Genomic DNA, 17,419 nt, shown 5'->3' with positions numbered 1-17,419 from the left:
GAAACCTAAAGCTCATGTGACTTGCTTTATTATGATATTTGCTTTATTGTGGGGTGTGGAACTGCCCCACAATGTATCTGAGATATGCCTTTATCTCCTTTTGTTTTTCCTCTGGGGAACCCTAAAACATTATCAAAGAGAGAGTTAAGAGGGTGCCTTCTACACTTGCTATATTGCTTGGTGTTTATATCACTAGCAGAAAAGGACATAACTGATTACATAGTGACAGACCCCATTAATCAGCCTAATGTCAGCATCCACTTGGCACCACCTTATTCAGGCGTCAGGGATGTAGCTTAGGAAACGTGTAAGGGAGCAGGACGTCACAATGGGATCCGGGACCCTCCTCCCAGCAGGTGCACTGTCAGCAGAAGGCAGGAACCTGTCCTGGTTGCTTCGATGGTTGTTAAGAGGAAAGGAGAGTGACTTACAGTTCAAAGATAAAAGCAGGAAGAACCCCCCAAAAGCCAGAACAAAAAACAAAACCAGAGGACATGAAATGTCCATCCAAACAGAATCATCTAGAAATTCGGAGGTGAAAGTTAATTTCTTCAGAGGACTTTGCCAGGTTTTCCTGACTTCTCGTCTCCCCACTGCTGCCGGGTATTTGCATACATGGAAGACACAGTCCACGTGTCTAGTGCAGTGGTCGGCAAACTCATCAGTCAACAGAGCCAAATAGCAACAGTACAATGATTGAAATTTCTTTTGAGAGCCAAATTTTTAAAACTTAAACTTCTAACACCACTTCTTCAAAATAGACTCACCCAGGCCATGGTATTTTGTGGAAGAGCCACTCAAGGGCCAAAGAACTGCATGTGGCTCGTGAGCCACAGTTTCCCGACCACTGAGATTCTAGTGTGCATCATTCTAATCATCATTTGTATTCAACCCTATAGTTCTACCTTTTCCAAACCCAAAGGGTTATGGTATGACTGCCACACAGATAAAACTTAAAACCATGTCCTCTGTTTCTTTCAAGTTCCAGTCACTCTCAGCACAATCTCTTGAGCCCTGTTCCTGGGAATTCGGGAGGCTGCCTTTGATAACCTTCCCACTGAACTGGCAGCCTGTTTGCCAGCCTGACTCTCAGCAGCATGGAGGAAAGAGATGTGGAGTGAACAGGTATGACTGGCAACTCCAAGCATCCCTCCTGGAGAAGCAGCTCATCGAAATACTCAGCTCAATGCCAGTTGGGGCGCCTCCCAGCGGCCAAATGCTGGGACTGCATGCTGACTCCTTAAAACATCAGCCATTGCTTTTCTTGTCTTCTTGAAACTGTAGCTTGATGAGTGAAAATTGAGACATAAGATATTTTTAAAATCATTTGAGCCTAAAAGTATGTCTTAACCTAAAATATAAGAAAACTGTAGAAAATAGGCCTCTAGGATCCATCTCCAGCATAGTCAACGTTTAATGGAAACGGCTACTGAGTCTCCCAGGGCTAACAAAATGTAGGGAGGACGGGAGAGGATGGAGGAACAAAGAACTGTGAATGTGGGCCAGCATCATGGTGGAAATGCACTGGCCCCTCTGCCCCCTTCCTCCACACTCACACTCCTCAGGCACCTGCCTCAACTAGACAGGAGGAGGTAGAGACAACTAGGAAAGGCCTTCGCCCATTTTTAAATGGCCCAATGGGAGACAGCAAGACCTAGATGCATGAGGAAACTGTTAACCCGGTAGTACTCAACCAATGAGGAGCCGGAGGAGGGACTCTCCACCTTGGGGATAATTAGGCTGTGATCGCTGCCACAGGAGTGAATGTATAGCTGGACCGACACCCGCTCTCAGGAACTAATACGTTCTCGTTTTAGTCATACTTCTGTCTCCGAGTCTGTTACTTTAATTCAGATAGGTGAGCATTTCTCCCAATAACTGAGGAGAAAGCTATATTTGAGGGTAAGGATACCTAATAAACTCCATAGTCAAGACCTTTTGAAGGACTTTATAGTTTTGACACCTACATGGATTTTGGTCCAAGCTTCACTCTTTCACTAAGAAGTCAAAACGTGCCTGGGATTGCCACCTTAGATAACCAAAGCAGAGACAATTAGTTGTGACTCTACTGATAAATGCAAGTTATTCAGGAAAATGCAATTCATTAGGGTGTTTCCAAGTTGGTGTCACTTTAAACATATATGTAATAAGAAAAAGCAGAGAGAAACACAGAGAGAGAGGTGCATAACTGATTCATCTTTATTTAGAAATAAGCAAAGTACAAACATGGGTCTCACTAGAAACGTTCAGAAAGAGTCTCCACAATTTTAGGAGACTCATTCCAGTTAGGTCCCCTGCAAGGGGCAGTCCTGTTCTTTGCTTTAATTCTTCCTTCTTTTTAAAAAACGATCCATCATCTTTCCTCCCATATGAAAAGGGCCTTCAATTATCTTGAAGCTCCCTCTGCTGCGCCCTGTGCACTTCAAGTTCATGATAAAGATGTTCTGCCTTCAAAAGAGGCTACGGGGACACAGGCACACAGTGAAGTGCTGCCGAAGCGGCATTCACAGGAGCCAGACATGGCGACAGCCCGATGCCCCCCAGTAGGTGAGGGGACAAAAAGCTGTGGTACATTCACACACGGAGTGCTCCTCGGCCATCACTAAATGTGCAACAATGTGGATGAACCTAGAGCCGTGGTCAGCAAGCCACATGCAGCTCTTTGGCCCCTTGAGTCTGGCTCTTCCACAAAATACCATGGCCTGAGTCTATTTTGAAGAAGTGGCATTAGAAGAAGTATAAGTTTTTAAAAAATTGGCTCTAAAAGAAATTTCAACCATTGTACTGTTGATATTTGGCTCTGTGGACTAATGAGCTTGCCGACCACTGACTGAGAGAGTATTGTGCTAAGTAAAATAAGTTGAACAGAGAAAGACGAATGTCATAATTTCACTTATCTTTGGAAATTAAAGAACAAAATAAACAAACAAAACCAAATAAAAGACAGAAAACAGCCGAAACTGGTTTGGCTCAGTGGTAGAGTGTCAGTCTGCGGACTGAAAGGTCCCAGGTTAGATTCCGGTCAAGGGCATGTACATTGGTTGCAGGTACATCCCCGGTAGGAGGTGTGCAAGAGGCAGCTGGTCGATATTTCTCTCTCATCGACGTTTCTGGCTCTCTATCCCTCTCTCCTCCTCTCTGTAAAAAAATCAATAAAATATATTTTTTTTAAAAGACAGAAAACAAACTATCTTTTGATGGCTGCCAGAGGAGAAGGGGGTTGTGGGGCTGGGTGAAAAAGCTGAAGGAAGTTAGAACAAATTGGTAATTAGAAAGTAGTCCCAGGAATGTGAAGTAATAAGAAATGTAGTCAGTAATGTGGTCAGAATTGTGCATGGGGCCGGGTGGATACTAGACTCACGGGACCACTTCTTAAATTATTGAGCTGTCTGACCTCTATATTATACACCCAAAACTCAGATCGTCCTAAGTGTCAACTGTAACTGAAAGAGTAAAAAATTTTTTAATTTAAAATAAACTTATGAGTTTTTTAGAAAAGAAAAGATGAATTTCATGTACTTACTAAAAAAAAAAAAAAAAAAACAATAAAGTGCTGCTGTTCTTCTGGATCCCTTTTTGAAATCGCTACAGAAATGGAAGTGTCCTCAGGAAGGGAGAGGAGAGCCCGGAGCGCACGGTGCCCGAAGGACACTCAGCACAAACCTTTCAGTGCTGTCTCTACTGACTTCCCGCTCCCTTGGGGAGTGGCATGCCACCAAGAGCTCCTGTCCACGGCCGGTCTAACGTGGCCTCTGACTCTGAAAGCGTTTGCTTAATCGGCCTCCTCAGCACAGAAGGTTTAAACGGCCTACCTGTGCGTCCCCGGGGGTGTGGGCTGGGGGCGGCCATCAGCTCACAGCAGACCATCAGCACGAAGGCCAGGAAGAGCCAGAGCGGTGGCCAGGCTGCCTTCGCAGAAACTCTCATCCTTGGAGAAAGGACAGGGGCAGGGTGAGCCGGCCTCCCGGCTCTGTGGCCAGCACGGTGCAGGGCGGAGGTGGAGGGCTCAGCCGCGCTGTGCAGTCACCCAACCCTCTACAAGCACCTTCTGTAACTGAGAGTTTCCGAGTGAGCAACGTGCCCGGGTGAAGTCTCTCTTTGAACCCCCTGGTGCAGCGCGGGTTGCCTGACAGAGTAGGCGGTCACGTACCATTTTATAGCCCAGGATTTGAAAGCTGCACCCTGAGAGGAAATTCAAATACTTGTAATTACACAGGTTTCTGCACCTGAGAGAAACCACAGAAATGTTCACACCCAGCCCAAGAGCTCTGTCCTGGTTTCGTTGGTTATTTACAAATCCTAGAGGATTGGCCTCATAGCTTATTAAATGAATCTCAAAGTTTAATGGTGGGAATATGGGCAAGTACAGGTGGATAGAAATGAACTTCATATGGACATCTCAAATGAATGGATGAATGTATGAATATTGTTCAGCCCTGAGGGCCTCAGTTAGGATGGACCTCGATGGCATTAGCTAAGTAAGTCAGAAAGAGAAATATGCTATGATACCATGTCTATGTGGAATCTAAAAAAGACCAACCCACAGAAAGAGAGAGCAGAGGGGTGAGAGCAGGGGCTGAGGTGGGCAAATGGCAAAATGTAGGGATTAAAGTTCCAGTGATGAAATGAACAAGTATTGGGATCTCACCTGGAGCACAAGGATTACAGCTAATGACGCTGTTTCATAAAGTGGCTAAAACAGGAGGTCTTCCATGTCCTCACCGCATACACAAGCACACGCGAGGGCATGCAAACACACACACACACACACACACACACACACACACACACACACTAAAAGGCTCTGCGAGAGGAACCGAGGGGGCAGCTAGTGCCACGGTGGCATGGTTTTGCAGTTCACAGACATCAAGTTGACACGTTGTAAAAACATACACAATGTTATGTGACAAATACATCTCAAACCCGACAAAATAAACAAACAAACAACTTCATCAAAACAGTTGTTCAAAGACAATTCAGTTCACAAATGTGGTTGTGTGGTCTATTCTAAAACAAACCCAGAAAAGAAAAGAAAAAAAATTATTAAAAAAATGCACACCAAACACACACACACACACACACACACACACACACACACAACATTTAACCAAGAGTTAGAAATAAACCCATTGGGAAAAAATGCACACCACCCCCTAATTTCCTGCCCCGTTTTATATTTAGGGAAATTAGAACTTGATTAGCTTTCTGTTTGCTTTTTTTTTTTTTTTTAACTTTTTCAAGTAAAAGTCAGGGCGCTTGGCATTGGAGACTGCTATGGTGTTAGGTCTGCCTGGCCAGGGTCCCATGGGGTCCCTGATAACATACCGTATTTTTCGGCGTATAAGACAACCCCTAATTTTACAGTTAAAACATAGGTTTAGGCCTATATTCGCTGTATAAGACTACCCCCCACTTCAAAGAAAAGACTTACTTTGCCGTCAAGATCTGCAGGTAATTTTTGTGCAATTTTGGTCTTTTGCTCCCGATTTTCAGTTGACTATTTTTTCCGTTTCAAAATTCGTCTTATACACCGGAAAATACGGTAATTCACTGCAGTGGATCCAAGGAACCCACTCTTCATTACAGGATGTATGTACAACCGGGACATGGCTCATGGGGTGGACTCTGTCCAGGAACCCTGGGAGCAGGGACTGAGGGGGTCCTGGAAGGAAGGACGGGTCTAGGAACCGCCTGCCAGTGCACAGAGCCTCAGCCAGGACCTGATTCTGTGCTGCAGGGAACACAGAATGGGCAAATGGCCGGGGCCACATCTACAGGAGCCCACTCTGCCAAGCATCTCCTCCCTCCCCCTCACTCGCTCCCTCTCACAGTTTGGTCAAATAGATCTTATTGTAAAGGTATCATATTGCTCACTGGTTTGAGACTCAGTCTACCTCTGAAGCAGCTTCTGTCTTGGGCAGGTCCTACGGAGCTGGCTATTTCTTCCCCACGTGACAGCTCCCGCTGAAGGTCCCTGCCCCAGGAGCGCAAACACTTCCCTCCTTGCTCCTCCAGCCCGGAGGGAGCAGCTTCCTACTGTTGCTAAGGTCAGAGCTGCCCCCTATCCGCAGACTGACCTCCCTGACTCTCCTGCCACATGTGTGAGCAGTTCCTGGGTTCAGTTCTCTCTGCCCTACATCCTCAGAATGGTTCTGTCTTCCAGCGAGATCCTAACAACAAATTCCAAATCAAAAGTCTCAAGAGCAGCCATTCCAGTGTCAGGCACTAGTCCTGCTCCACCTTCTTATGTGGGTGACTCTTCCTGAGTAGCAGCGAGGCCCAAGGGCCCAGAACAAGCAGTGACTTAATAAAGCAGTGACTCCTGGAGAGACGCGGGGAGGAGGGGCCACAATGGAGCAATTCCTCATTTCATCCAATAATCCAGCCCCCAGTAAAGGGCTCCTGGCTCTCATCTACTGAGCTGCTTCAGCCTCAATGCTCTCCACTGGTTTATTTTAAAAATCGCACATCGCACCCCACTGAAAGCCAGAACACTGCTTTACAAACTGAAATAATTTCCAAGATGAGAACTAAAATTTAAAAAACTAGAATTCCCCAAATTCCAAAAATTAAATGCAAAGGAAGGCTTTTATAAAGAATCATCAACTCCAGAATACTCCATTTCGCTACATTCTTAGTGCTTCATAACAATGTCATCTCTGGGTAGTGTTAGAGTTATTTTACCTGGGAGACTTCATAAGATTTGGTTCCAGGAACACAATTATTCCAGGGTGTATTTTGGAGTGACTACCATTCCCACTTGTAGCGAGGACCAGCCATTTCTGCAGTTATCTTAGCTTGGAAGACCTATTTCAAAAAAAGAAAACAGGAAGCCATTAGCATTTTCATGTTGAAATGATACAAATTTCCAGTAGCAAAATAATGGGTTTTTTTACAATTATGCCTGCAGTTTCAGGCAAGTGGTACACAACCAAGCACATATACTTCTGTGAAGTGTCCTGAGTATGCGGCGAGGGGGTAGGGAAAGAGGGGTATACAAAATCCCACACTCATTAACTAGCCACATATTAGTTAACAGAATACAATTTTAAAGTAAAAATTCCCTCAACAGCAAAGACATTCAAAATCTGACCGAGACTCCAAAACCATTCATGATGTAAATTTCCACTCTCTCGTTTCCCTAATCAAGGGTAGAAAATGGGCTTGGGGATGGTCCCTTCCCAAGAGCTCTGCAGCCTGCCCACACTCATAGCGCAGGGGAAGAGCCAGCACGAAGACCTGACCTCCTGGCTTCCTGAGACATAAACCCAAAGATGGTGCTAATCCATCAGCAAGCGCGCTTTGGAAAAGTGTTGATGGGAGGCAGAGGGCAAAAGTGGTTCCAGCAGGAAACACCATTCCTAAATCCAGAGGGCATTGTCCACACCATGACTCACACTCGACGCGCCCCTTTAGTGCCCAGACTTAAAGGCCTTTGCTCCTCAGCAAAAACATCCTCACAAAGAGAACTCAGGTGGTGCTAAACCAAAGGCATCTCAACAATAAAAATGGACCATGAAACTATTCCACTTTTAACATCCTGTATACCGTATACCACTTTTCACGTTGCTAAGTTTAAATACGTCCCTCCTATGGTGAAGATCAACGAAAAATAATCATGTGTCAGTAGTATTAAAGTTGCAAACACAATATAAAAATTATTCTTGCCACAAAGCCTACTGACTGTAGAATCCTGGCAAGGGAGGGAAGTCAGGGGTGACCGGGCCAGCAGGGGAGGGCAGTTAGGGGTGACCAGGCCATCTGGATTGGGCCTAAATGGGCAGTCGGACATCCCTTGATGGGTCCCAGATTGGAGAGAGTGCAGGCTGGGCTGAGGGACAACCCCCCCCCCCACAATGCACGAATTTTGTGCACCTAGCCCATTACAAATCTGCCCCAAAGCACAGCTGAGAGTTTTCTCCTCTGCAGACATCCCTGAAGATAAACGCATATTCGCCTCAAGAGCACGTTCAGGAGCAGGCGTGTGGCCTCTGGGATGCAGGAGAGAAAACGTGAGTCATCAGCTCAGCCCGAGGAAAGTGCTGTCACTGTATAAATACAAGGGGCTCAAAAACACTGCGCGTGTTCATCTCCCAGACACCGCAACCTTATTCGATATGTTTGTCCTGATGCCCACCCAAGAGCACAATGTGACCTTCTCGTATCGGAAAGAAACACACAGTGTAATTCATCAGAGCCCATCATAATGAACTCCCACAATATTGGAAGCCAACTTGACCTTTCCCATCTAATATTTATCTTGTTTTCTTCACACAAAAAGCCACTGGGGATTCTTTTCTTCAATTCATTGAAACATGGGTCCATCAGTGAAAAGAAATGTGACCTAATGGTTCATATGCCAGACACAAAGCCAGGACTTTAATTGTAGGCTGAGCAGTAACTCACTCAGTCAGATTCCCCACAGTAGACCCTGACACTTATGGAGAAGGAGTAACTCTTGTCATTTCCCAGTGTTAGCAGCCCAATACCACCAATAATGTGCATGAAACCAAAAGCATTCCCTTCCCGTCATTCTCTTTCTCTCTCTTGTGTCCCAGCAGTAGCGCTGCCCTTCCTGCCAGTCTGCTTCCGAAGCCGCTTGTCTAATGTTTTCAATGCTGAGAGACACTGACCGCATCAAGACTGAAAAAAAACTGTTACCGTGTCCACTAATTCTCAGAAGGAATTAAAAAGACCAGCATGTGGAGGCGGGCTGCACTTTGCACCTCCCACCTGGTGTGGAGATGGTCCCTTGTTGCCACAGGAGCGTAGCCTGTTCGTGTGTCCTGGTGCCAAGTGACTCTGAGCTGCCGAGGCAGGACTATTCTTCGGATGTTTCATTTGCGTCTGCGCACAGGAAGGATGCCGCCACACCGGGTTCTTACCAAGGAACAAACACAGAGGCTTCACCTTTCCTCTTTTCCTCTACTTGCCTGCACTGCCCGGGGGACAAATGCCAAGAGGGTTACTCTTTGGGGACATAGTTATTTGCTCGTTATAGGTAAGCACCCTCAGAATCTCACTCCTGTCCATTTTCTTGCACCCACCTCCCTCCACAAATCAATCTGTACAGCATCAAGTTCTCACTGTCATTCTAAAAGCCTACAGTGATGAAATATCCCAGGTCCTTTTAAAATTGTACGACACAATAATCTTAAACCTGGGTCTAATTATGAGTTAAAATCAGACTAATTCGAATTTGAGAGCATTCTGCAACAGAATTGCTCTATATTCTTAAAAAGTGTCAAGTTCATGAATGATATGTGTATACATGTAAGATACATGCATGTATATATATGCAAACATATATACACATATGTGAGGAATATTCTCAAGTAAAGGACAGACACATAACAACTAAATGCAATTGTGATCCCACATTGGATCTTGGGTGAAAAATACACACATACAGAGTTATCCTCAGAATGAACTGCACACACCACGCACATACACCCATACATATACATACACACAAACACACATGCGAACATACATACAATCATACACATACATAAACACATATAACAAATACATACAGATATAGCTGTAAATGACATTATTGGGACAATTAACAAATTCTAAATATATATGATAGATTAAATTAGTTTTGTGTCAACATTAAATTTCCTGATTTTGATCATTATTCTGTAGTTAGGAAAGAAAATGTCCTTGTTATAAAAAAAAAAAAAAAAAAAAAAAAAAAAAAAAAAAAAAAAAAAAAAGACCTGAAATATTTAATCATAAAGGAACAGTATGGAGTTTCCTCAAAAAAATAAAAATGGAACTCCCATTTGACAGTTTGGACACGGTAACAGTTTTTTTCAGTCTCGATGCGGTCAGCGTCTCTCAGCATTGAAAATATTAGACAAGCGGCTTCGGAAGCAGACTGGTAGGAAGGGCAGCGCTACTGCTGGGACACAAGAGAGAGAAAGGGAGTGACAGGAAGGGAATGCTTTTGGTTTCAGTGATCCCACTTCTAGGAATATATCCCAAGAAACTAGAAACACCAATCAGAAAGGATATATGCACCCCTATGCTCATAGCAGCACAATTCACCATAGCTAAGGTTTGGAAACAGCCTAAGTGCTCATCAGCAGATGAGTGGATTAGAAAACTATGATACATCTACACAATGGAATACTATGCTGCTGTAAGAAAAGAAGGAATTCTCACCATTTGCAGCAGCATGGATGGACCTGGAGAGCATTATGCTAGTGAAATAAGCCAGGCAATGAAAGAAAAATACCACCCCGGCGCTCCGTGTGGGCAGCAGAGGCCGCAACCGCCACGCGCTTGGGCGTGAGGAGTGTGTGGCGTGAGCGCGGCTGCAGCCTCCTCTCCCTGCTCCGAGGTAAACCGTATCTGTGGGCCCGATTAGATAGCAAACCTAACAAACTAGCTGAAAAAAGATTTAAAATTTTTCTATATTCAAAACAAAACTCAAAAGAATTTTTTTGGAATGTTGAGGAGGACTTCAAACCCGTTCCAGAGTGCTGGATTCCAGCGAAGGAAATTGAACAATTAAATGGAAATCCGATGCCTGCTGAAAATGGACACATTCCTGGATGGGTACCAGTGGAGAAAAACAACAAGCAGTATTGCTGGCATTCCTCTGTAGTTAATTATGAATTCGAAATAGCCCTGGTACTGAAGCATCATCCTGATGATTCTGGTCTTTTGGAAATTACTGCAGTGCCACTGTCAGACCTCTTAGAACAGACGCTGGAGCTTATAGGGACAAATATTAATGGAAACCCATATGGTCCATCGCCATCATCTTGGCTTATGCTGGCCAATTCCAGATACTTACATGAATTCAAAACTGGTTATTATGAACTTGAACAAACGTGACTATGTTTTTGATTCTAAGTGTCTATTTAATCATTTTTCAAAAATAGATCATCAGAAATTTAGTAGGCTCAGAGATATAATACTCAATGAATAGACTGGAAATGTCATTAAAAACCAGCTTTATTGTTGTTATATTTTAATCTTGAATATTCTGCCCTGTGTAAAAGGTTAAAATATCTCAAGGTTCCTATTTATTGTTCAGTGTCTAATGGAGGAATAAGTCTTCCAGCATTTGAAGAAATGAATTTTCCAGTTGGAAATATCTAGTCAAAGTCATATTTGCAATCAGCAAATTTTAACCTCTGGATTTAAAAATTTAACAATGAAGCAGCCTCAGAACTTCCAGATGTAGCAGAAAATCTTCCAGCAAAGAACCCATCAGTAAGTGACCTAATTGTTCAATTAGATTTAAACAAGGTTGCAGGTAAGTAGACCTAATGTTTTGGCATAGTAGAACACTGTCTAAAAGTTATAGGACTTCAAATGTATAGTTCTCTTTCTAAAAGAAACCAAGAAATTTGCATATAGGGCAGTACCAACTTAATTCAAACTATCATAATTAGAATATACACAAAACAAAAAGATCTAAAATATGACATTATAAATATAAAGCATGCAGGGGGGTAAAATGTAGTTCTTTTAGAATTTATTCAAACTTAAACTCTTCTCATCTTAAAATATACTGCTACAGATAAAAATGATATATGTAAACCTTATGATAACCACAAACCAAACCCTATCAAAGATAGAAAATAAATAAATAAATAAATAAATAAATAAAGATAAAGGAACCAAGAGAAAAAGAAAGAACAAATAAATAAAATAATAAATAAAACCAGAGAAGATATAGCTGACATTACAGAAATATAAAGAACTATTAAAGGATACCATGAACAATTATATGCCTAAAATTTCAATAATCTAAAACAGAGGGAGATGGGGCTGCGAGGCTGAGTCCCAGGGGAATGGCGAGGGGCAGAGCCTCCAGAGTCGCTCACATTGCGTGCAGAGGACAGTCTATTGTCTCTGATGCTAGACTCCTCTAGCGGGAAGGAGAAAAAAAAGCTCCAGACTGGGAGGAACATGATGAGGAGCAGGAGTCGCTGCCGGACACCGGCCAGCCAGACGCCGGCAAGGAGCCGGGCGACGGGGCCCCTAAAGGGGGGGGGCCCCCCCGCTGGGCCTGCGACCTCTGAGCACGGGCCACGGAGCCGAGGCCGGGGGCTGCTTCCTGGGCGGCGCCGACCCGGGCAACAGGCTGAAGCCACGCAGGAGGCCACGGAGAACAAAGGGGTGCTGCAGACCAGCCTGCTGAGCTTCCAGGACAAGGAGGAAGAAACTGAAGAAGTTTTCAATGTGAAGAAATCAAGTTATAGCAAAAGATAGTAAAATTACTTAAGAAAGAATACAAAGAAGATCTTGAAAAATCGAAGACTAAGTCAGAACTCAACTCAGCAGCCAACATTGCAACATAAATGCGTTAAAAAAAAAAAAAAAAAAAAAAAAAAAAAGGACAGAATGTTGGAACTGTGGCAGCCAGGCCCAGAGTGGCCAGGGACAAGGCAGTGGCAGCCGGGCCCAGAGCAGCAGCAGCCAGGTGCCAGAGCAGCAGCAACCAGAACCAGAGCAGCAGCAGCCAGGCCCGGAGCAGCCAGACCTGGGGCAGTGGCAGCCAAGCCTGGGGCGGAGGCGGCCAAGCCCAGAGTGGCCAGGCCGGGAGCACCCAGTCCCGGAGTGTCGGGGCCTGGAACAGCCGGGCCCAGAGCAGCCGGGTCAGGAGCAGCCAGGCCCAGAACAGCAGCAGCCAAGCCCGGAGAATCCAGGCCGGGAGCGTCCAGGCCTGGAGCGGCTGGGCCCGGAGCAGCTGGGCCCAGAGCAGCTGGGTTAGGAGCAGACAAGCCAGGAGCGGCCGGGCCTGGAGCAGCCAGGCTCAGAGCAGCCGGGTCGGGAGCAGCCAGACCCAGAGCAGCAGCCAGGCTGGGAGCAGCCAGGCCTGGAACGGCCAGGCCCGGAGCAGCCGGACCCAGAGCAGCCAGGTCGGGAGCAGCCAGGCCCAGAGCAGCAGCCAGGCTGGGAGCAGCCAGGCCCGGAGCAGCTGGGCCCAGAGCAGCAGCAACCAAGCCCAGAGCAGCCATGTTGGGAGTGGCCAGGCCCAGAGCGGCCGGGCCCGGAGCAGCCAGGCCCAGAGCATCCGGGTCAGAAGCAGCCAGGCCCGTAGCAGCAGCTGCCAGGCCGGGAGCTGCCGGGCCCGGAGCAGCAGCCAGGCCCAGAGCAGCAGCAACCAAGCCCGGAGCAGCCATGTTGGGAGTGGCCAGGCCCAGAGCAGCAGCAGCCAGGCCAGGAGCGGCAGTGGCCAGACCTGGAGCAGCTGGTTGTGGAGCGGAACAGAGCAACAGAGGCCAGGCCCGAAGCAACCTGATGAACAATATTAGCTGTTGATTGTAGTAGAGTCGGCGATACGGGAGGGGAGTGGACTGACAGTTCTCCGGGAAAGGGGGAGTGGTTGTTGCGGGAAGAGACTGAACATAAACTGTGCACCTATGGATGAGGACAATGGAGGGGGGGGAGGAGGGGGAGGGGGGGGAACTTGGTGGAGGGGGGAAGAAATGAGGAACCTTTGTAATAATATGAACAATAAAGATTGATTTTTTTTTAAAAAAAAAAAAAAAAAAGAAGAAAGAAAATACCACATGATCTCACTCATTTATGGAAAATAAAGAGCATTATAACCTGATGAACAAAAAGATAGATACAGAGGCAGTGAAGCATTGAACAGACTTTCAAATTACAGTGGGAAGGCTGGGGAGTGTTGGGCAGCCGGGCGGAAAGAAATCAACCAAAAGACTTGTAAGCACAATCAATGGACACAAGACACTGGGGGCAGCGGGGGGTGGGATGAGGGCATGGGACAGAGGGTAGAAGAGGCTGGGGGAATGTCAATGGGGGGAAGGAGATATATGTACTTCTATGTCTAATATTTTAAACAATAAAATTAAATTAAAATAGGGGGAAAAAACTACCTGAAATATTTAATCATAAAGGGTCAAATGTCTCCAAACTTTCAAATGATTCTGAGAGAAAAGAGAGAGAAGCGATGAAAGGGGAAAGGAAGGGAAAAGAGAAAAATTAGTGAATTCATTAATTCATTAATGAGAAAACAAATGAGCAAAATGTAAGCAATTGGTGAAGCCAGGTGAAGGCTATATGAGAATTATTTTTCTATCTTTTCAACTTTTCATTAAGTTGGAAATCCTATCAAAATAAGATATTAAATATTTACTTGTAAGGCTCCAGTTATTAAAATATTCTAAAGTGATTATTAATTTCTGATGCTAAACAACGCAAGTTGAGAGTTGGGGTGTTCTGGTTAATTCATTCTCTGAGAATTCACCCAAGCCCCAGAGGAGGCTTATTTGCTTGTATTTCTAAAGCATGTACATCATGCCCAGCACTGTGTTAAGCACTGTAAAATATTAACTCACTAAAATGTAGGAGTTCTTTATATGCTGACATACAGATGAGGAGAGTAAGGCACAGAGCAGTGACCTGCCCAGGGTCACTCAGGTAGCAAGTGCCTAATTCAGGGCTCAAACTTAAGCCACCCAACACAAGCACCTACCATTTCAATTGTAGACATTATTTACAAAGTCCCCTCTCATGCTTCAGTAAATAGACTGAAAATAAATCTATCTTCCTTTGGGAATTCAATATGAGGATCATGTAGATGAAACTTCTGTCTGTGGATAAATGTGTATAGGCTACTGGGCTGAATTTGCTACCAGATTCTGGCTTGGAACCTTAGGTATTTTATATTAACCTCTAGATAAGTTTTGCCATTTTTGAAAAGCTGGCGAAAAACAGTGGTTCTGATTTGCAGCAGATTCATTCAAGGTTTACATCATCTTTCTAATGAAGACCAAAAAAGCAAGAATTCTAGAGCCCTGGCCCATGTGGCTTGCTGGTGAGTGTTGGCCCAAGCACCGTAGGATCCAGGGTTCAATTCCAGATCAACATGTAGGAAGCAACCAAGCAGTGTGTGACTCTGCCTCACTCACCCTCCCTTCCTTTCACTCTAAAAGACAAACAGAAAAGGTATCCTCAGGTGAAAACCCACCAGCAGAGTGCAGGCAGCTGAGCCTGGGAAGGAATTCAACACTGGAACAAAAGAGGAAAAGGACTTTCCTTCCTGAGTCACTCACACTCATTTCCCCAAACTCCCATTTTGAAGCATTTCTGCAACAAACAGCCAGCAGAGTGGCTTGCAGGCAAAGCACAGACCTCACACTACTGAACAGTGCTGCCCCCAGGCAGCCTCTATGGGGAGGTCACAGGCTCCACTGGCATCACCGCCTCAGAGGGTCAATAATTAGCTACTGCCCGACTCACCATCACATCATCTGACCTCAGGGGAAGGATGATGGGGATGCCTGGTGACTTCAGGTCACAAGCAGGAACAATTCTAACAGCTAATGAGGTGACGGTCACGCCCCCAAGAGTTGACTGTCATTTCCACTCAATCAAGACACAGATGCTAGAAGTGAGAACTGTTCAATAAGCCAGCTCCCGCACTTGGGGAGTGGAAAAGATTCTGTGAGTGGAAAGGAGTGAGACGATGGTCTCATGAAGCAATGTGGTGTCCAACAACTGGAAGTTGCCTACATGAGATAATTCACCATTTCTTCAGACGAAAACGAGAAAAGGTGTGTCCATCTCCAGTTGCTTAAGTAACACAACCACAGTGAACTGTCTTCAAGAAATTTTCAGCTTGTCCAGGAAAGTATGCAAAACCCACTACAATCTGTCTGGACAGACTTGCTCTGAAATAAGACCAGGACCACCAACTTCCCATACCTGAGAGCATGCTGCTGTGCCTGTCTGTCCAGCACTGACCCGTGGTTTGAGCCCCACTCAGCTCTCACATCATCCCAAGGCAATGGATAGCTTTGTAATTTACAGCACTGTCACACCACATATTAAAGCATGCACACTTTTCTGCCAGAATATGGTACATACCTGTCATAAATTGCTCTTTTTAAAAAATATATCTTTATTTATTTCAGAGAGGGAGAGAGAGAGAGAGAGAGAGAGAGAGAGAGAGAGAGAGAGAGAGAGAGAGAGGGAGAGAAACATCAATGGTAAGAACTCCTTCTCTTACCATTTGCAACAGCATGGATAGAATTGGAGAACATCATGCTAAGTGAAATAAGCCAATCAGAGAAAGACAAATACCACATGATCTCACTCATTTGTGGAATATAATGAACAACATAAACTGATGCACAGGGACAGATCCAGAGGCAGAAAAGCACCGATCAGACTGCCAGACCTCAGAGGGAAGGTAGGGGAGGGTGAGCGAAAGGTGGGGAGATCAGTAAAGGGACTTGTATGCATGAATATAAGCCTAACCAATGGACACGAACACCAGAGGGGTGAGGGCATGAGTGGGGGGGAAGGAGGGATTCCTGGGGTTAATGGTTAATGGAGGGATGAAGACACATATGTAAGGCCTTAATAAAGAAATTAAAAATAAAATAAAATAAATCAATGGTGAGAGAGAATCATTGATTGGCTGCCTCCTACATGCCTGGACATGTTCCCTGACTGGGAATCAAACCATGACCTCCTGGTTCATAGTTCGACACAGCCAATGAGCCACATCAAAAGGGCAATAAATTGCTTTTTATTGCTTGCGTGAAAACATCTATGAAGAATTTACGACTGAACCACTTTACATCACACCTGTTATAAGTGAGCCATTAAAGAAGATGACCGTGTCTGTAACATCAAAGAATTTTATAAATGGCATCTCAAGTGTTACCAATGCTGTCTCATCTAAATTAGCGGCAGAGAGTTCTTTTAAAAGGCTCTTCCAGTCGGCAATGATTTCAATAAATTAAAAGGCATACTGCATTTTTATAAGGTTCACACTCTTGTCATTTTAAGAACAGCAAAAGTTCTAAAGCTGCACTAGTTTCAGTGCAGTGAGGTATTGCTTTCTTTTGGAAGATGGGCAAACAGTGCATTTTGGTAATAAGAAAAAGCCCCATCCTCCCGCTGACCATGAAGAGCCCACAAGCAATCATCCCTGAGTGACCATGGTCCATTGGGAGCCTGCATACAAAAGAGTAAGTTACAGGAAGTAAAAGGCACTCACCCCATCCAAGGGCGCCCTGGGTGACTCCACAGCTTGTGGTCCCAGGGGAACTGCCCCATTCTGGGCTGAACCAATGTGAGTGGTGATGGCAGTTCAGCATAAATCTCTCAAGGCCCAATTATCCCTGCTGCAGAGGCTTCCTCTCTGTTCATTCGACCAGGTTTTAATAGAAAATTTCCTCTCATTTCTCATTACTAAAATAATCAAATCACGGTGTTCAAGGATTTTATTTAACATAATAAATAGCCAACATGTTTTTGAGGCTTCCCACAGATTGCCAAGCACTTGAACTTTTAGCTACAAAGTTTTTATGTGATGACTTAATTCCACATAAAGAATATTCAAAAGTCAAGGGGATATGAGTAAAGCAAAGGAAATAGAGTCACTAGTATTGCGGTAACTATGTATAGTCCC

General features: G+C 44.9%; 1 pseudogene across 1 annotated transcript; it reads left to right on the top strand.

The window, feature by feature from the left end:
* The first annotated feature begins 2,519 nt into the window (after nucleotides 1-2,519).
* LOC311632177 (RNA ligase 1-like) lies at nucleotides 2,520-11,151 on the top strand (annotated as a pseudogene). Its single transcript has 2 exons — nucleotides 2,520-2,547; nucleotides 10,352-11,151. The product of its transcript is annotated as an RNA ligase 1-like (transcript).
* The last annotated feature ends 6,268 nt before the right edge of the window (nucleotides 11,152-17,419 follow it).

This window comes from Pipistrellus hanaki (genome assembly GCF_964339955.1).
Source record: "Pipistrellus hanaki genome assembly, chromosome: 13".
NCBI classification, from domain to species: domain Eukaryota; kingdom Metazoa; phylum Chordata; class Mammalia; order Chiroptera; family Vespertilionidae; genus Pipistrellus; species Pipistrellus hanaki.
This window is presented reverse-complemented; position numbering and strand designations above follow the sequence as displayed.